This window comes from Suncus etruscus, chromosome 4, assembly GCF_024139225.1.
Source record: "Suncus etruscus isolate mSunEtr1 chromosome 4, mSunEtr1.pri.cur, whole genome shotgun sequence".
NCBI lineage: Eukaryota > Metazoa > Chordata > Mammalia > Eulipotyphla > Soricidae > Suncus > Suncus etruscus.
Window position 1 is genome coordinate 32,572,425 of NC_064851.1, and position 22,118 is coordinate 32,594,542.

At 36.3% G+C, this 22,118-nt stretch overlaps 1 non-coding gene across 1 annotated transcript; it reads left to right on the forward strand.

Annotated features, from left to right (window-relative positions):
• Positions 1–16,987: 16,987 nt before the first annotated feature.
• LOC126007359 (U6 spliceosomal RNA) lies at positions 16,988–17,094 on the forward strand. The gene has a single exon (XR_007494939.1). It is a non-coding gene; the product is annotated as a U6 spliceosomal RNA (small nuclear RNA).
• Positions 17,095–22,118: the final 5,024 nt, after the last annotated feature.

Below are 22,118 nucleotides of genomic sequence, written 5' to 3' on the forward strand. Positions count from 1 at the left end.
GGTGACGAAACAAAATCAGTTGCTAGATATATTAGCATGTACACTAGAGTATAAAAAGGTTATAATTATAGAATAAATCTATATGTACTATTAGTTTATATTTTAAAGATTTTAAATATTAATATATATTGTGTATATCAGTAGAAAACTTGATCTTTTAAAAATATTTACCCATGCCATAAAAATTTTGATATCTTAGCACTAATGCTATATACCTCATGATCTCTCATTCATATAAGTCACAGTTTTGTTTTGGGGGAAATTATCATAGAAAATTTAGATGCATAAATTTTGATCTTTTGTATATATTTCAAAAAAGAAAAACAGTTGATGCTGCATCAAAACCCAATATCTTCACAATGAAATATAATTTCTAATTGAGCCATAGATTTAGTCCAACAGGTAATGTACTTGTCATGCATGTGGCTAACTGGGTTTGCTCCTGGCTATCATGTATGGTCTCATAAGCACAGCCAGGAGTAATTCTTGAGTGCAGAGCCAAGTGTAAATTCTGAACAAAGTTAGATATGGCTCCAAACCAAAAAGAAAAATATAATAAGAAATGATCTGTGATTTAAACATTAGGTAAGAGTGTTGTTTATATCATAATTGGATGTTGGCTATTTATGAAAAAAATAATATTTAATGCCTTGTTCTGTATATAAAACATATATTAATCTTATGATTTTTAAAGAAATTTAGAATTTGTTTTATTAAAATATTTCTAAATAATTACATGTTTCTTCATTCATACTGCTGACAAAAACCTCTATTATATATACATATTATTATATATAAAAATAAATGTAGTTTATAGTATTTTTCCGAAGATATTATGTCACAGTGGAAAAAGAGATAAAATAGACTTGATTTTATTTAAGAATCTTGAATTATTCCTTGTCAATAAAATAAACTACAACTGATAGCAATATTTAAGTAAATTGAGTGGTAAGTATAGTACAAATGAGACAAAAATCAGTATTAGCAAATGATGCAATGAAGAAATACTAAGTCTAGGTCAAGGCTGTAGATATTTTAAATACATTAAATTTCGGCTAATTTTTCTTGGGAGAAATATTCAGAATCAAATATAAACATGTAAATTATACCATGTGCTATTTATAATGGTGCCATGAAGTAACTTTTAATTATGAATAAGAATTTTTCAGCCAACATGAATTTTTTCCTAGGCTTGAAAAAACCTTTACAAAATTCTTATTCTAATTTGCTTTACATCATTTTTATAATCATTTTCATGATGCAATTTATCAGAAATGATGAGTACTTGGAAGCATCTTGTTCTTTATTATATATATGTATATATATATATGTATATATATATATATATATACATATATATATAAATCTTTATTTAAGCACCATAATTACAAACATGTTTGTATTTGGGCTTCAGTCATAAAGAAAATACCACCCTTCACTGTGGGGAGCCTAGGCTGATGAAACCTGGGACATAGGACACCTCAGTAATTCCTAATCTGGTTACCCACGTGACCAAAAGGCCCATGCCTTGAGAACAAGGAAATAGACAAAAATAAAGTAATTCAGAGCAGCCCAATATATCCAGCCAGAAAGAAAAATATAGAGTTTGCCTTTGTGTTAGCAAACATTATTAAGAACTCTGTTTGAATCTTATGCCTTTTAGTAAACGTGCTCAGGTCTACCTCTTTGCCCCCTCCCTATTACCTGCCCCCAGTTTATGCTAATGAATGCTTGTAACTGTGATTGGTGTAAAATTTGTAACACCCCTGACGTGTTTCAGCCCTTAAAAGCTGATCCCCCAACAATAAACTTCCCTTTTTTGAACAGCATGCGTTGTCTTGAAGGCTTCTTTTACTAATTTCTAGTTTTCTTTACAGGTCGGTTCTGCTCGAGTGAACCCCACTAATAACTAGCAACTTTCATTTCCACACCCCCGCGGGCCGGGGGACTCCACGAAAGTTGCAGGGTGGCGCCCAACGTGGGGCTCCGAGTTACAGAATCTGATCGGGGTGGCAGAGTGCGACAAGTCAGGAGCTGAATTACGTCAGGTAAAATAAATTAAAGCAACGTAATTTAGTAGTCTAATGCCTAGGTGAAAAACCGCCACCCCATTTACCAGTCCCAGAGTAAAAATGGGGACCAGTCTGAGCAAAGGAGCAAAATTTATTAAAGGTATACAAGAGAACTTAAAAGTAGAAATATAGTAATTGAAGAGAAAGATTTGTTGAAATTCTTAATGTTTGTTAATAAAAATTTGTCCTTGGCTTGCTATTACTTGCCCAAAAATAGTTTCCAGTACTTGGGATCTAGTCGGGGCAGAACTCACTAATCATTTTAACACACATGGCAGTGAGTCTGAGAAAGAGGATTATACAACAATATTGGGATCTCCTCAAAAGCATCATAGTAAAATCTGCTTTTGACCCTAAGAGCTTGCAAATTGTGAAAGATGCCCCAGGAGCATTTGGAGCATGCCTCCAAACAATGCTCACACCCCAGTTCCCGCTCCAGCTCATTTTTGCATATTAATTCCCTTTCTCTCCCCGAGAAGCCTTCTTCTCTTATGCAAAAAACTCTTTATCCCTCTCTGCGAGCGGCAACCTCAGAGCCCCCTGAGGAGAAGCAGAACTCAGAGAAAGAAACTGAGTTGCAGGATAATGGCTCCCTAAATCATAGTCCCAATCAAGCAGACATCCCTGAAGTCCCCATTCGCCCGCTTTTAACCCTTACCATCTCGGGTAAACAATTCACAGGCCTCTTAGATACGGGTGCAGACACCACGTGCTTTTCTCCCCTAGACTGGCCTCCTGAGTGGCCCACTGCTTCCACCTTTGACAATGTTTCAGGGATAACTGGCTCCGTCAAAAGAGTTCTTGTCAGTGCCAACAAACTAGTTTGGCAGGACGAAGATGGTGACACAGGTCTCATCCGTCCTTACATTATTCCCGACTTACCCATTAATCTTTGGGGTCGGGACATTATGGAACAAATGAGTGTTTATGTTATAAAGTGTAAAAATCCCGTTGCATTGCAGCAAATGCTACAACAGGGCTACACACCCTCCAAAGGCCTGGGCAAACATTTGCAAGGTATCACTCAACCCATTAACCTTCGCAAAAATTTAATAGGGCTGAATTAGGTTTTTCACTCCCTGCTCAAAATTTTCGATAAAGGTTATTTTATTAGCAAATTAACAACAAAGTATCAAATATAATTTTGGTCTTAAATTCTAAATGTAAAAATGCATCAAATGTCTTTACATATATTTTATAATGTCTACACATCTTGTTAATTTGGTATGTAATTTTTACAAACTATTCACTTAAAGTCTTCAAAGTAGAAACAGTTGTTTGTCAAAAATTTTAACACTTTATTGCAGCTGCCTCACTGTTTTCCTGTTTAAAACTAATTTAAAGAAAACCTGCTCCTTTACAGGAAATAATATCATACTTCAGAGTAAAAACTCCTTCTACAGTGCTCACTAAGCAATTTACTTAACAAAATTTTAACTGCTAACATTTTACTTCATGTTTTCAACTTTAAATTACAATTGTTTTAAAAATGTTTTGCATTAAAGCTAAACCTTAAAATTTATTTTCAGCAAAGTTCCACTCCAGCTACATTAAAAGAATTTTTTTTTACAAACATGCCGGCTAAATATTTAAAAGCGCTTGTCAATTTTTCTAATGCAAGTTTTAAATGAATCCTCTTGTCTGTTCATGTGTGTGTGTTATGAATGAAAGTAACCACAATGTTGTGTTTCGTGTTGTTTGTTCTTTTATTTTTGTTATTTTTGCATTTCATGATAAATACAATTTTTAAAGCCTTATCCATTTTTGAAATTTCAATTAATTTTTTTTTAACCTGGCTTAGTCTGGTCATCTAACAAACTGTGAAATCCTGCTAAAAAATCCTGTGCTAAGCTAGCTTTGTCCTATCAGCATGGCCGCATTCAAGGTCAATGGCATCATTCACCAGGTCCCCACCCAGTACACTTCGGCCCAGCTTGTAGAACTTGCTGCTGTCCTCAGGGTTTTTCAGGTTGTCCCAGAGCCCTTTAACTTGTACACTGATAGCTGCTATATTGCAGCCTCCCTTCCCCTGTTAGAAACAGTTCCTTATATAAAACCTTCCACCCCTGCAACTGTTCTTTTTTCTAAAATTCAAGAACTCCTTTTGCTGCACACCAATCCATTTTTTGTTGCCCACATTAGAGCTCACACTGGCCTCCCAGGCCCTTTGGCTGAGGGCAATGACTCAGTCGACCAGGCTACCCGTCTTTTACCTGTCTTTAATCAGCCTGACTCTTTACAGTTGGCGCAACAAGCCCATAAGCTACATCACCTTAATGCGCAAATGCTTAGGTTAAAATATTCTGTCACCCGGGAACAGGCTCGAGAAATTGTTAAGTCATGTAAAGCTTGCCTTTCCCTCTTGCCTGAACCTCACACCGGAGTTAATCCTCGTGGCCTTACACCTGGAGAACTCTGGCAAATGGATGTTACTCATTATTCTGCCTTTGGCAATCTTAAGTATATTCATGTTACAGTAGATACGTATAGTGGTTTTATTTGTGCCTCTCTCCAAACAGGAGAAGCCACCAAGGATGTCATTGCTCATCTTTTACATTGCTTTACTATTGTTCCTGTCCCTATGGTCATTAAGACTGATAACGGTCCAGGATATATTAGTTCCAAATTCAAGGATTTTTGTGCAAAATTTGGTATCACCCTTAAAACAGGAATTCCCCTAAACCCTCAAGGCCAGGGCATTGTTGAAAGAGCTAATCAAACTTTGAAAAAATACACTTTTTAAACTCACTTCAGAAAGCGAGAATTTGTACTCTCGCAAAGGCAAACACCACGTGCTTTTGAATCATGCACTCTTCGTGCTCAATTTTCTCTCCTTGGATTCCAGCGACCGTTCAGCGGCTGATCGACTCTGGCACCCCTCCACTCGTGAGAATTTTCAGCAAGTGCTTTGGAAAGATGTTCGTACAGGACAATGGCTTGGCCCACACCCTGTTCTCATATGGGGCAAAGGTCACGCCTGTGTTCACAACCCAACCACCTCTGAAACGCGCTGGCTTCCTGATAGGCTGGTCAAACTCCATAACCCTCCCAGGGGTAACGCCCCTGAGGATTCTTCTGTTTCCCTTTCAGGTGCCGCTCCTGACACTTCCCCAAGGACACCGCTGGCTGACAATCCTTGCCGAAGCACCTCAAAAACTCTCCCTCTCCGCGCTCCTCTTGAATCTCCCTTGCAAGACGATGACAACACCCCTGGTTCCTTCCCCTCCCCTTTTGACTTTTAGTTCTACAATGGTGCCGGAGACATAGCCAACTCCCCTCCCACCCATCCCCTGACCCATCCTTAAGTAACCCTTTGTGCCCTCACCATGGGTGCTGAGGAACAGTGAGCCACCCCCAATCAATTTTGCCACGACCTGGCCCGTTCACCCATTCCCCAGGACACACTGGCGACAACCACCTTGACGAAAAAGCCAGCGTCCCCCGCTGTAACCTGCCTACCTTTAAAGAATTTTTTTTTCACTATCCCCTTTATGCTTGTCCCGGCCACCACCGTAACCGCACTTCATTCCAAGTGCGGCAATCACTCTAGTATTTTTGTTTGAAAATTTTGAAGTTGTGCAACCACCGCCAACACGAATTGGATTACAGTGTCTCATAAAATTGGATCTTACAAAAAACCTTGGGCATCCGGCGATCTTCTGGCATCCGTGAATGTCAGCTCAACCTCTCCCACGCCACGAGCTCTTTAGAACTCTGCCTGCTTCCCCACCCTTCCAGCCCATGCTGTCCTCCGGACCCCCCGCCTCTTCTCAGCTCATCCTTGTCATGATCAACGCCTCCGCCCAGACGCCTTCGGTACCTGCTATTCACCCACCTCACCGGCCTAAATTGCTGCCTTGACCTGCCTTACTTCACCAATGACACCAACCTTCTGCGATGCGGTATGAAGCTTCAACAACGTGGCGTAACTTTAAAACTAGTGGTGGAACTTGAACTTTGCCCCTTGGTACCCAATATAATTCCCCCTATTGAAAATTGTAATCAAATTCTTGTCGTTGATTTCTCCTTTCAGTTCATAATTGCCCCCAATTCAACGTTTTTTGCCTGTTTCACTGGTTTATCTCCCCCATTGTTTTACATTTGTTTCTTTAGTCCTAGGACTACTGTGTTTTGGTTGTTTTAATGCCTAAATTAACTGTTAAATCAAAAATTGCCTTATTACCTCTTAAAAATAACCTTGTCTCTCTCCCGCTGCAGTATAAAAACAAACATTGCCTCCACCCCAGCCTTATTGAAAGGCCTGGGTGTTACTGGTGTAAGCACAAAAATTTATTCATTGGTTCATACTCTAGAATCTGTTAATGCCTTATAACTGTTGTTAAAAATGTTTACAAACTTAGAAAAAGTTTACACTACGTAACTGTTGAATCCCTAGCAGTATTAGAGCAGAAAAACTGCCGTGATTAAAATTTGACTTTTTTTGAGGGAGGGGGAAATTTGTGTCATCCTTAGAGAAAAATGTTGCTTTTTAAAATAAACTTGGCTTAGCTAAAGATAGCATTAAACTTGTGGAAGAAAGTCTAGAGAATAGAAATAGACAGAGGGATTAAGATGAGTCCTGATATAAAAATTGGTCCTCTACCTCATCCTGGCTGTCTAAGCTGCTACCTAATTCGGTCCTTTCATTGGCTTTTTGCTAATTTTTCCTTTGGCCCCAAGGCATTCTGTCGCCTCACAAGTTTGTTAAAAATCCGGTTACTGAGATTGCCCTAATGTTCAGTATAGGTCCAATATCAGTGGCTCTCCTAAATGCACCCCGAAGAACTTGAAGCCTTGGATATACCTCTGAGATTTAAGGAGTTTTGAGTATCTGGCTAAACGCCCCTGCTTGCTCTGCTCCTGGCTGTGGAGATGCCCATGACGGGGATAGCTTGGTGCCAGTGTCTGGGTGCAAACATGGCATTCCTAATATTTTGCGCGCAAAAACTTTTAATTTGGTCTCTTGTTGCCATGTCCAGTACTGGAAGCCCACCAAACGACCTAAGACAGGCTACTCCACCCACCTTGCTCTTCTTCTTTTATTATTTACAGGAAAGGGGGAACTGTGGGGAGCCTAGCTGATGAAACCTGGGACATAGGACACCTCAGTAATTCCTAATCTGGTCACCCACGTGACCAAAAGGCCCATGCCTTGAGAACAAAGGAAATAGACAAAAATAAAGTAATTCAGAGCAGCCCAATATATCCAGCCAGAAAGAAAAATATAGTTTGCCTTTGTGTTAGCAAACATTATTAAGAACTCTGTTTGAATCTTATGCCTTTTAGTAAAACGTGCTCAGGTCTACCTCTTTGCCCCTCCCTATTACCTGCCCCAGTTTATGCTAATGAATGCTTGTAACTGTGATTGGTGTAAAATTTGTAACACCCCTGACGTGTTTCAGCCCTTAAAAGCTGATCCCCCAACAATAAACTTCCCTTTTTTGAACAGCATGCGTTGTCTTGAAGGCTTCTTTTACTAATTTCTCTAGTTCTTCTTTACAGGTCGGTTCTGCTCGAGTGAACCCACTAATAACTAGCAACTTTCATTTCCACACCCCCGCGGGTCGGGGGACTCCCACGAAAGTTGCACTTCACCAGTGAAACATTCCCACCACCAATGCCCCCTCCCTTGCCCCTGCATGTATTTGCGATATACATTCGACTTCTCTCATTCTTTAACATTGCCATGCTAGTTGTTAGTGTAGCTATTTCCCTAAAAGCGTTCACCACCCTTTGTAGTTTTTTCTAATAAAAATGTTGAGTTGGCAAATGGCTTAAAGTTATAATCTCTGAAATGAGATCAAATTTTAAAAACTGAAATAAACATATCAATCTTTCTCAGGCAAGGCATTCTGCTACTTTAATTTCTAGACATTTCAGAGAAAGTCATCAATTCTTTTTACTCTTTTCTCAAATAATCAATATTTGATTATAAATTTGTTATGTTAATAATTATTTTTCTGAACTATCATGTATTTGAAACAAATATTGAATTATCTATATGTTGTGTTATAATTTTATTATATTATTTTAGGTCACAATAGTACTTAAAAGATTAAGAAAATTTAAAGGCATAAAATAAAATAATTTTTAACAAATATAGTTTTATGACCTGTTCCTGAAGAGACATGATGTTAAATTGTATTCTGTTATTAATAAATTTTATAAAATCAGAAATAAGTGAATATAGTTTTTTTGTGGATATAGTTTTTAATCATTTGGTACTATACATAAAATCTATTCTATGGCACAGAGGAAGGAGAAAATAAAAAACAAAAGCTTTAATGAAGGACTTAAGCATAGTGAACACAGTCTCATTTTCTTTTTTTACTGTTCCATTATTCACTTTATGTGAGCACAGGTGTGATACTACAGCTCATGTAAATGTATCTGTAATTCCCTATACCTGGGGATTGCCATCATGCCAGTGACAAAAATATATTCCCCTCAGTTTTACTTGAAGAGTTTGCAATTTATTCAGACTTAATGAGGTAAGAGAAAAGCCTCTGGGACTGTCAATTACTAAATTTTGGACTTTTGCTTTTGTACCCCAGCAATTGATTTCATTTTTATCAGTATAAAGACAAAGGCAAAAAATTTTAAGACTTCTGGGTGCTGTTACTTAACTATAATAATACCTTCATTCAACAGACAGAGTAAATTACTTTGATTGAAGAAATGCTATTTTTAATAGCAATGCTGTCATTCAATTGAAATACAAATGCAGAAAAATATATGATTTGATGTTATGCAGAATAGCTCAGTTATAAAGTGGTTGAATATATTTCATCATTATGCAAGAAGTGAAAATTAGTGTAAGAACTTTGAGATTAGGTTTGAGGCACTATGGCACAAGAAAAATTTTAAAATATCTTAATCTCAAATTTAAAACATAAGATAAAATGCACACTGCTAATTCCAAGGTCAGGTTATAAGCAATAACTATAGCCAATATACTGTTATATTCTCTTTGGAGGGAAGGACTGGAGCTTAGATCCTTATTACCTTACAAAGAAGATTGAGAGAGTGTCAAAATATTTCTCATTAAACCATGAAATAATTTATTTTATAAAATATACTCTCAATTTTAGAAGCCATTGTAATAAATTTTTGCAAGAATATTATAAAAGCTTTAACTATATTTGTGGTCCAACCAATAATACACATAAGATAATTTTTTTACCATACTACTGAAAGCCTATAGTAAAGACGGTGTAAGTCATGTATAGTTTTTTTATATGTATGCAGTAACAGTTTTAAAATTCACTTACAGAAGTATTAAAATATAATGCTTTATATATACATATTAAAACATGCAATATAGGCATTCACTATACATGTGATATATACCACACACAATGCATTTATGTGTTATAAGAAGATATCTCTATTTTTAAAAGAATACTACTTCCAATAAATATGTAGAAAGAGGTTCTATAATATTCAATTCAATGGTAGTTTTTCTCTGATGACCTTATCTTACCAATGAAAACGAAACGATTTTTTTTCATTGGTCTCACAAAGAAGACTTATTTGTTGTCTTTCTAAATGCCTTACTACTATCATTTCATGCTTTCAAATGACAGCAAAGTTAAAGCTAAGTAGCATGCATTTATTTCCTTTCATGCATGTATTCCATGTAAGACTACTTATTTTAAAGCATAATTTTTTTGTTTTGCTTTTATTTTGTTTTGGGGTCACACACGGCAGTGCTCAGGGAATACTCTTGGTGTTGCAGTCAGAAAACACTCCTGGCAGACTTGGAGACCAGATAGGATACCAAGAATTCAACCTGGGTTGGTTACTTGCAAGGCAAATGCCCTACTATCACTAAGGCCTGCACAAAGCATAATTTTGAAGTCACACTTAATGAACACCTGTAACAATGCTTGAGGATTCAAAGTTATAAATAATAATTAATGAATTCACTATTATCTATTTAAGTAACATCTTCCAATTGATAAGCACTGGAAATACTATAGTAATTTCAACAAAAATGGTTCCTTGGTGAATGAAAAGCCAAGGTGCCTCTGGAAGCAAAATATATGACTTCAGTGTTCTTTCAGGTAACTCTCTTTGAAGAAGTAATCATAAATAATTTTTCATTGACTATAATTATATTTTAGTTTTCTAAAGGTACACATTGGCAGGCCATAAGTTTGTTCACTCATATTTTAGTGATCAACTAGATTTGGTTACCTCATCTAGTAGTCATGATCTAAGCTAAAGTTTCTCTCAATGTCTTCTGATCAACCAGCATAAAAATTATTGGAGTCCCAGAGTCCCAGGAAGAAGATCCCCAGGAAGAATCAGCAGTCAAAGACATCATTACAGAGAAACACTCAAAGCTAAAAATTACATGCAATCAAATCCTGCATGCCTGAAGAGTACCAGCTAAAAGAGACCTAATGAAAAGCACCCAAGACACATCCTAGTCACAATGACGAATCCCACAAATAGAGATAAAATATTGAAAGCAGCAAGATCAAAAAGGGAAATAACATTCAAAGTAGCATGCTTAAGATTTACAGCAGACATGTCACAAGAAACTCTCAAGGCCAAAAGACAGTGATGGGATATTTGTGACAAGACTGAATAAAATGGATGCTTCACTGAGAATTCTGCATCCAGCCTGACTCATGTTCAGGTTTGAAAGAAAGATACATAGCTTCACGGATAGGCAACAGCTCAGAAAATTTACAGATGCAAACCAGCCTTAAAAGAAAAGCTGAAAGGTCTACTTTAAGACAAGACAGACCAACAGATACACAAAACTTGTACACAAAGATGACATTAAATACCATGAAAATCATCTCCCTCAAGGTCAATAGACTAAATGCAACAGTTAAGAGACACAGAATTGCAAAATGGATCAAGAAGATGAATCCAACCTTCTGCTGCCTAAAGGAAACACACCTGAATAGTCAGAGCAAACATAGACTCAAAATCAAAGGCTGGAGAAAAATCATCCAAGCAAACAACAACCTTAAAGGAGCTGGACTGACCATATTAATATCAGACAACTCAAACTTCAAACTCAGAAATTTGTAAGGGACAAAGATGGACACTTCATACTAATCAAGATATGTGTGCAACAGAAAGAAATTAGACTTCTAAACATAAGTGTACCCAATGAGAGACCAGCAAAATATCTAATACAATTATTGACAAATTTGCAAGAGGATATCAATAATAACACAATAATTTTGGGAGACTTTAACATGGCTCTGTCTGAAAAGAGAAATGGAAGAAAGAGGCCTAATATATATATATATATATTATATATATATAATATATATATATATATATATATATAATATATATATATATATATATGACAATCCATACTCAGAAACCTGGATATATATTCTTCTCCAATGCACATGGGTCTTTCTCCAGGATAGACCACTTGCTGACATATAAAACATACCTGCATAAAATCAAGAAGACAGAAATTTTGCAGGCTATCTTTGCTGATGACAAGGTTCTGAAATTAAATGAAAATTACAAAAAGACACAGAAGAAAAACTCTAACAACTAGAAATTAAACAGCCTACTACTAAACAACCAGTGGGTCTGAGATGAAATCAAAGAGAAAGTAAAAACTTCCCTGGAAACAAATGACAATGAAGACACAAATTATCAGAATCTATGGGATACAGCAAAAGCGGTAGTGAGAGGAAAATTTATAGCTTTGCAAGCACACATCAGGAAAGAAGAAGAGGCATACCTCAATAGCTTAATGATGCAGCTTATAGAATTAGAAAATGAACAACAAAAGGAATCAAACATAGGAAGACAGAAAGAAATAACAAAGCTAGAGCAGAAATTAATAAAGTGGAAACCTAAATAAACAATCAAAAGATCAAAGAAAGCAGAAGTTGGTTCTCTGAAAAAATAAACAAGATTGATAGACCACGGGCAAATCTCACCAAAAAAGACATAGTGAGAAACTTGATAACCCATATTAGAAATGAAAAAAGGGGAGATCACTACAGGTATTGCAAAAGTTCAAAGTGTAATAAGAGACTACTTTGAGAAACTCTATGCCACTAAACATGAGAATATGGAAGAAATGAATAAATTCTTGGACTTTTATAATCCTCTACAGTTGAAAAAGAAGGATATAGCATATCAAAACGCCCACATCAATATGTAGGAAATTAAAAGGGTAAACAAATGTCTACCCTAAAACAAAAGCTCAGGCCCAGATTGATTCACTAATGAATTATTTCAAACCTTTTAAGAGGAACTACTACCAATCTTTGCCAGGCTCTTTCATGAAATTGAAAAAAAAAAAAAGGAACACTTCAAATAGATTTTTTAAATATATTTTTTATTTAAGTAACATGATCATAGTTGGGTTACAGTCACAAACTGAACACTCCCCCTTCACCAGTGTAACATTCCCCCCTCTCCCCTTCCCATCCCCTGCCTTTATTCAAGACAGGCATTCTACTAGTTATTTGTTTTTAAATTCAGTAATTTTTTTTCTTAAAGGATAAGAGTAAAAAAATATAGTAAAGGTGTGAAAGTGGCAACCACTGTTGTTTGCATAGGTCCAGAAAAATATAAGGGAAACAGGAAAAAATCCTTGACCTGATTACAAGAAGGTCTCACCCCAGAAGTTTATTGGCATAAGACCGACTCTGGGTTCCAGGCATACTAGTCATATCAGTCTGTCCAACCCGAGTCATTCTCCATGGTCCCGGTGAAATTTTTTCACACTCTAGCTATTTTTGGTATCAGGTTCTTATATTTAAAGATTCTGGATTCTGTGCATTTCTTTCAGCGATGTCAGGCTGATGTCGAGCATCCTCTAGTTTCAGCATACAATTAAATGCGGAGTGATCTGCCCTGCAAGCAGGCTGTTGCTAAGTCGTCTGGGTGTTGAGAGCACTCTTTGGAGTAAGTCAATGCCAAAGCAATGGTAGGTCTTCCTTGGTAGAAGCTTGGATTCTGGTAATGTTATAGACAATTGTGGTTGTTCCCATAGATGGTATCCATTGTTTAGGTGTGTGTGGGTGATGCCCATTCTTCTGAGGCCTAAGTCAAATCCTTATGCCAATGTTCAGGATATAAGGCTACTTGCATTACCAAATTTGTGTTCCCATCTCTATTAGATAAGAACTTGTTTGCATATGTATTGTTTTCCCATTTTAATGTGCCTATGCAAAAGGGAAGCAATGCCACAAAACATTGTTGGTGCATCGGGGGGCCGATGAATAAAGTCCAGCATTCCCTGTAACTTGGTTCAAACATGAATTCTATACAGAGATACTCTTCTACCAGTATTGCTTATAAAACAGATCTCAAAAGGGGGAAAATCAAAAATCAAATAACAAAACTAGTGGGCAAAATTGTCACTGTATGAGGATATTCGAAAAGAGCTACAGATGTTAAGGGAATACATCTGAGATATACCAAGGAGATATACGTGTCCCTTCTATGTTTTAGAAATAGTCAAGAGGGAGGGTGTTGTTTCTGAGACACCACTTTGATCTGCGATTTGGACAAGCGAAGAGCACATGGAGCCATGTCATCCTCGTGTTGGCTGCTGAAGCGTCCGACTCTCCCTGGGGCATTTGCTTCCTAATTAGTGGAAGCCAGATCACCAGTCCCCTCCCTGCCCCCTGAAAATCGAAGAAGGAAAGAGAGGGCTGTTGGGGGGGGAGGCAGCTGAGACTGCATCTTCCCCTAAGCTAGGTCAAAAAATGCTACCGTGTGGTGCCATGTCCTCCCTGTGTTGCCTGCTGAAGCTTCCGACTTCCCGAGAGGCGTTTGATTCCTAATTGCTGGAAGCCGGAAGTTCACCAGTCTCCTTCCCACACCTTGGCAGGAACAAGGAAGCCTGGGGTCTCCTTTAAATTGCTCCTCACCAGAACCCACTTGCTGGGACCCTTAGCAGGTATACAGGAGTAACCCTGGGGTCAAATAGTTTTTATGATGCCAACATCACCTTGACACCAAAAAAAGACAGAGATGCTGCCAGAAAAGAAAATTACAGACCATTATACCTGATGAACACAGATGCAAAGATCCTAAACAAAATCCTGTCAAATAGGTTCCAATGCCTCATAAAAAAGGTCATTCACTACAATCAAGTAAGTTTCATCCCAGAAATGCAAGATGGTTTAATATCCATAAATCTATCAACATAATACACAGTATCAACAACAAGAAAAATAAAAACCACATGATCACATCAATAGATGCAGAGAAAGTATTTAAGTTCCAACACCCATTCTTGATTAAAAAAATACTCTCAGCAAGATGGGAATGAAAGAAACATTTCTCAATATAGGTAAGGACATCTACCACAAAACAAATGCAAATATTATCCTCAATAAAAAAAAACTAAAAATCTTTCCTCTCTATTCTGGTACAGGACAAGCTTTCCTCTCTCACCAATCCTATTCAGCATAGTACTGCAAGTACTTACTATAGCAATTAGGCAAGAAAAAGATATCAAGGACATTCAGATAGAAAAGGAAGAAGACAAGCTCTCACTGTTTGCAGATAACATGATACTATATTTATAAAACCCTAAAACATCTACCAAAAACTTCTACAAACAATAGACTCATTTAGCAATGTGGCAAGCTAAAAAATTAACACACAAAAATAAATGACCTTTTTATACAACAATAATGATAGAGAAGAAATGGGCATTGAGAAAACAACTCCTTTCATATTAGTGTCACACGAACTAAAATATCTTGGAGTCAACTTGACTAAAGATATAAAGGACCTATACAAAGAAGATTATAAAACCCTGCTTCAAGAAATAAGAAAGAACACACAGAAATGAAAATACATACTCTGCTCATGGATTGGCATGATTAACATCATTGAAATGGCAATACTCCCCAAAGCATTGTACAGATTTAATGTGATCCCTATAAAGATACCCATGACATTCTTCAAAGAAGTGAATCAAACACTTCTGAAATTCATTTATAACAATAAATACCCAAGAATGGCTAAAGCAATCCTGGGGGAAAGAATATGGGAGGTATTACTTTTCCCAATTTTAAACTACTACAAAGCAATAATTATCAAAACATCATGGTATTGGAATAAAGACCGACTCTCAGATCAGTGGTATAGACTTGAGTACTCAGAGAATGGTCCCCAGACATACAATCACTTAATCTTTGATAAAAGAGCAAGAAATCCTAAATGTAGCAATGAAAGCCTCTTCAACAAGTGGTGTTGGCACAACTGGTGCCACTTGCAAAAAAGCATACTCAGAGCCCCACCTAATAACACATACAAAGGTCAAATCCAAATGAATTAAAGACCTTGATATCAGACATGAAACCATAAGGACTATATAACAGCACGTAGGTAAAACAGTTCATGATATTGAGACTAAAGGTGCCTTCAAGGAGGAAAGAGCACTCTTCCAACAAGTGGAAGCAGGGATAAACAGATGGAAATATATTACGCAGAGAATTCTGCACCTCAAAGGATATAGTGCCCAGGATACAAGAGCCAGGCACTGAATGGGAGAAATTACTCGCTCAATACCCATCAGATTAGAGGCTAATATCCAAATTATACAAGGCACTGACAGAACTTTAAAAGAAAAAAATCTAATCCCATCAAAAAATGGGGAGAAGAAATGAACAGACACGTTGTAAAAGAAGAAATAGAAATGTACAAAAGACACGTGAAAAAAATGTTGCACATCATTAATCATCTGGAAGACACAAATCAAAAAAACAATGAGGTATCATCTCATATCACAGACACTGGCACATATCATAAAAAAAAAAACAAGAATAATAGGTGCTGGACGGGATGTGGAGAGAAAGGAACTCTCGTTCCCTGCTGGTGGGATTGCTATCTAATCCAGCCTTTATGAAAAACAAAATGAAGATTCCTCAAAATATTGGAAATTAAGCTCCCATATGATCCAGCTATACCACTACTAAGGGTGTACCCTAGGAACACAAAAATACAGTTAAAAAAATCTCTTCCTCACACCAATATTCATTGCAGCACTATTTATAATAGCCAGACTCTGGAAATAACCAATATGCCCTTCAACAAATGAATGACTAAAGAAACTGTGGTACATATACACAATGAAATATTATGCAGCTTACAAGATGCACATGGAATCTATTATGCTGAGTGGAATAAGTCAGAAAGAGAGAGATAGACACAGAATAGTATCACTCATCTATTGGTTTTAAGAAAAATAAAAGACATTTTTATAATAATTCTTAGAGACAATTGAGATGAGGGCTGGAAGGACCGGCTCACAATTTGAAGCTCACCACAAAGAGTGGTGAGTGCAGTTAGTTAACTACACTGACAACTAACATAACAATGTGAATGAATGAGGGAAGTAGAAAGCCTGTCTCAAATACAAGCAGGGGGTTCTAGGGAGATGGGAGATTTGGGGCAATGGGTGTTCTTTATATAAGTGAAACCCAACTACAATCATGTTTGTAATCAAATTGTATAAATAAAGATATTAATCAAAAAGTAATATAATAATTAAAAATATTTATTAAAACAGGTTTTTCATCAAATCACTAATTAAGCCAGCAAAAGTATATGATTCAATACTCTACAACTTTCCTTTAATTAAAAAAGATACTAATAAAACAGTGTAAAACTTATTAAAAAATAAAAATAGGTTGTGTCTCCCAGTATAGGCAATATATACATATATGACTATTCATGACATAAATTAACTCATACAATTTTTTTCCTTTATGTCATTCCTAGCTGTATTAGTATTGCTTCAGTGCTCAGGGAACTATTTGTGATGTTTAAAGACATGTATATAGTCCCTACTCAGGAAACTTAAAATAATGAATGAAATCTACTTTTTAAAAAGACAAATAACTCAGTAAGCAAAATGTCCCTTAATTAAAATGCTTAAAATATTGAAAATTGTGCTCGCTTCGGCAGCACATGTACTAAAATTGGAAGGATACAGAGAAGATTAGCATGGCTCCTGCGGAAGGATGATACGCAAATTTGTGAAGCGTTCCATGTTAAAAAAAATACTGAAATTTCTGTTAAATCCACAATTATCTATAAATTTAATTCAATTAAAATTTAAATTTTTATATGTTGACTTTGGTAATAATGTGTTCCTATATTTTAGGAAATATACTACTTTCTATAAATAAGTTGATGGCAAAAATATGTGCATATATGGGAAATGTTTTATGTTAAATATCTCTGTACTTGCCACTTAATATTTATGGAGACATAAAGACTTCCTAAAATTTTATTTAAAAAAGTGTTATACATGGAAAAAAATCAATTAAAAGGAGCAACAGATTTGAGCAGACACCACCAAAAGGAAAATATAAACAACAGAACACTGAAAATTTTTTCTACCTTAATAATCATCAGACCAAAGAAAAATGCAACATGAAAATATATCATGAAACATATTAGGATGTCTAAAATGTAAGTGATGCTAATAATGAAAATTTTAATGAGAAGGCAAAACATAATCTGTATGTGGGAATGCAATCAAAATGGTAAGTTGACAGGACCAAAGGTAGTTGGTTTGAATCCCGGTGTCCCATATGGTCCCCAGTGCCTGCCAGGAGCTATTTCTGAGCAGACAGCCAGGAGTCACCCATGAGCATCGCCGGGTGTGACCCAAAAACCAAAAAAAAAAAAAAAAAAGGTAAGTTGGTAAATAGCTGGGAATTATAAAAAAGAACAATGTATTCATACTATATGAACTTTCAATCCTATTCTTAAATGTACAAAAAATAAATAAAAACTTAGATTCACTCTAAGTTTAATTTAAAATTTGTTCTTCTGTCTATATATAGACACATTGAGCAACATCCAAAGGGCAAACAACAAAAATACACTTCAACTTACATGAAACTAGTGGCCATCCTTCTTAGTGAAGTGAATTAAAGTGAGATCCAAAAAATATATAGTAAGAATATGAATAATTGTCAGTGATATCAATCAGACTAAGAGTATGGCTGTTGTACTGAGTTGGTTAAATCAAACAATAGGTTGGCTGTTTTAGATAATGTGGTTTGATCTTGATACTGTGGCTATGGTTGTAGTGTAACAACTCTAATACATATGTAATACTCCTGAAATATTAATAATAACATAATCATAATTCATAGTGCTTAAATTAAATTGATTAAATTGTGGTCATGTCATGGCAAGCTGAACTTACAAAAATAACCTTCAATGAAATACTGAATAAAATAAATGACAACAACATAAATTACTACACACAGAAAAAGAAGAAATAATTAGGTTATTTTAATATAAAACTGTTTTAATATGAGATATATTAAAATACAGTTTCACAAGTTTATGTAGTTTATGTTATAATGTATTGGAACTGCAGGTTAGAACACAGATCAGAAATTTTTAAAAAATTTTTGTATGGGATAAGTATCAATATAGAGGGGTTGTACTATTTTGGAGTGACAGAATTGATATATATTTTTATTTTCTTTCTTTTCGGGGGGCAATCCAGTGTTAACTCAAGGCTGCTTATTCTTCTGTGTTTAGTATAACTTCTGATGGTTAACAGGGGCCATATGTTTACCAAGAATCCAATCAGTTATAAAATTATGAAACATCTTATTTTCTTTATGAGACTCATAAGGCAATTTTTAAGGACAGAGAAGAAGGTAGGAATTTAAATTAGAAATTATCCTGAGTCAGTAAACACTTATAGCAGAATGAAGTTTTGTAAATTACTATTGCATTCATGCATCAATCAATGAAGAAATTGATGGATCAAATTTTTACTTAACTTTATTTTCTAACATCTTCATCTAGTGGGAAATAATCTACTTAAGAATCTCAGTGAAGTCAATAAATAACGCTCATCAAAACAAATGTTTATTTCTGAAAATTTGAGTTCTGATATAAAAACAATAGCAGTACTAGTAAAAGTAACGCAAGTTTGGAGATCCCAAACTTTTTCAGTGGCTCATATAAGCACCATAAGCTCCCTTAAGCTCTGCCTGGGGGGATGTAGGAAGGTGTCACAAAAGTTTATACCTGTCAATCATTTCCAGTCAGTAGTCAATAAGTCCTGTGAATTAAAATATGAAAAATGTACATAGTTTATAAGATAGTAAGCCCAAATTAAAATATATTTATGTATCTCGAACTCTATATCATGAAGTATGATTTGTTGTAGATGAAACGAATGAAAATATTTGTCTTTATAAATCTAAAACAACTTAAATGATTCTATAAAAATGAGTACATTAACATAATTAAAGTTAAATATCATTTGAATACGTATTCTCTCATCGTAAAATAATGTGTAACATTATTAACAAGTATATTAAACACATATTGATAAATTTTACTATACATGATATTTATTTGGACAAAAAGTGAACAGACTATTATGCCACCTTTATAAGTTTAAAGATGTCCAATCATACACCTCAATTCTTTCTAATTTTCTAAAAGAATAATTGTTATATTTTTTATAATTTTGATGTATCATAAAAATGATATACAATACTTTCTCAAATATACCATTTTATAGTAGTATCCCACACTTAGCTGTTCTCATTACTTAGGTAGAGCATTAATTCTTTATTCTTTCATTAGCATGGCAAAATACACATACATCAGTGATCAGGAACACCAGAGCTCCATAAGTTACTTGGATTTCTCAAATCTACACTCAAAGTGCTTTTCAGCCATGTGATGCCTGGGATTGAGCATAGGTTCTCACATCTAAGAACATTCTAAATTTCTTCAACCTCAGTTATAATATTTTACATAAGTATGTCATTACTTATGTGAAAATTGACTAAGACATTTTCATAGAAAAAATATAAAAATCACTAAACTAATAAAGGGGCAAGACATTCAAAAAAGGAGCAAGCAAAGCCTCTTCAATAAGTGGTGTTGGCACAACTGGTTATCTACTTGCAAAAAAAGTGAACTCATCACCAGCTAAATCCATGCACAAAGGTCAAATCCAAATGGATTATAGACCTTGATATCAGGCCTGAAACCATAAGATATATAGAACAACACATAGGTAAAACACATGACATTGAGACTAAAGGTATCTTCAAGGAGGTAAAAGCACTATCCAAACAAGTGTAAGCAGAGATAAACGAATGGAACTATATTAAGCTAAGAAGCTTCTGCACCTCAAAGGAAATAGTGTCTAAGATACATAAGCCACCCAAAGAATGGGAGAAGCTATTCACCCAATACCCACTAAAGAAGGAGCAAAATTAAAAATAAACAAGGTACTGACAGAACTTAACAAGAAAAAATATCTAACCCCATCAAAAAATGGAGAGAAGAATTGAACACTTCCTAATTAAAGAAAAGGCAAAAAGACACATGAAAAAAACGCTCTAAACATCACTAATCATCAGGGAGATGCAAATCAAAAAAACTATGAGATACTATCTCACACCCAGAGACTGGCACATATCACAAAGAACAAGAACAAACAGTGTTGGTGGGGATGTGAAGAGTTAGGAACTCTTATTCACTGCTGGTGAGGATGCTGTCTAGTTCAGCCTTGATAAAAAACAATATGGAGATTCCTCAAAAAAAAAAATGGAAATTAAACTCCCAGATAAACTAGCTATCCCACTCCTACGGATATAACCTAGAAACAAAAATGCAATACAAAAATCCCTTCCTCACATCTATTTACCTATAGAAGCACTATTTACAATAGCTAGAAACTGGAAACAATCAAGATGCCCTTCAACAGATGGATGGCTAAAGAAACTGTGGTACATATATACAATGGAATATTATGCAGCCATCAGGAAAGATAAAGTCATGAAATTTTTCTATAGATGGATGTACTGGAATCTTTTATGCTGAATTAAATAAGTTAGAGGGAGAGAGGTAGACACAGAATTGTCTCATTCATCTCTGGGTTTTAAAACTAATTAAAGACATTACTGCAATAAGGCCCAGTGACAATATAGATAAGGGCTGGAAGGGCCAAAAAGACTGGCTCACAATTTGAAGCTCACCACAATGAGTGATGAATTCTGTTAGGGAAATAACTACACTAACAAATAGCATGGCAATGTTAAAGAATTAGAGAAATAGAATGCCTGTCGTGAATACAGGCAGGAGAGGGGGAGATGGGAACATTGGTGGTGGGAATGTTGCACTTGTGAAAGGAGGTATTCAGTTTATGACTGAAACCTAACTACAAACATGCTTGTAATCATGGTGCTTAAATAAAAATTTATATTCTTCTCTGAGGGATATACCCTAGGAACACAAAAATATAATTAAAAAATCCCTTCCTCACACCTATATTCATTGCAGCACTATTTACAATAGCCAGACTCTGGAAACAATCAAGATGCCCTTCAACAGAGGAATGGCTAAAGAAACTGTGGTACGAAAAACCACAGAGGCTCGGCTGGGACCAGAACACTCCACATGCCAGGATTTCGTGGGCTTTTGACTGGTATGATGGGGGCTCTGGGCAGGACAGCTAGCCATAGGACCCTGGGCTGACCACTTTGTCCAGGAGAGCATGATTCCCCCCCACACCAGGCGGGTCTTCAGGGCCACGCCTGGTTAATCGGGCCTTGGGGGGAGGGGGTGAGAAATTCCTCCCTAGGCATCCAAAAACTGCAGAGCCTTGGCTGGGCCCAGAACACTCCGAATGCCAGGATTTCTTGGTGTGTTTGCCTGGTATGTTGGGGGCTCTGGGCAGGACAGCTAGCCATAGGACCCCTGGGCTGACCACTTAGTCCAGGGGAACAAGATTCCCCCACACCAGGCGGGTCTTCAGGGCCACGCCTGGTTAATCGGGCCCTGGGGGGAGGGGGTGAGAAATCCTTCCTAGGCATCCAAAAACCACAGAGGCTCGGCTGGGACCAGAACACTCCACATGCCAGGATTTCGTGGGCTTTTGACTGGTATGATGGGGGCTCTGGGCAGGACAGCTAGCCATAGGACCCTGGGCTGACCACTTTGTCCAGGAGAGCATGATTCCCCCCACACCAGGCGGGTCTTCAGGGCCACGCCTGGTTAATCGGGCCTTGGGGGGAGGGGGTG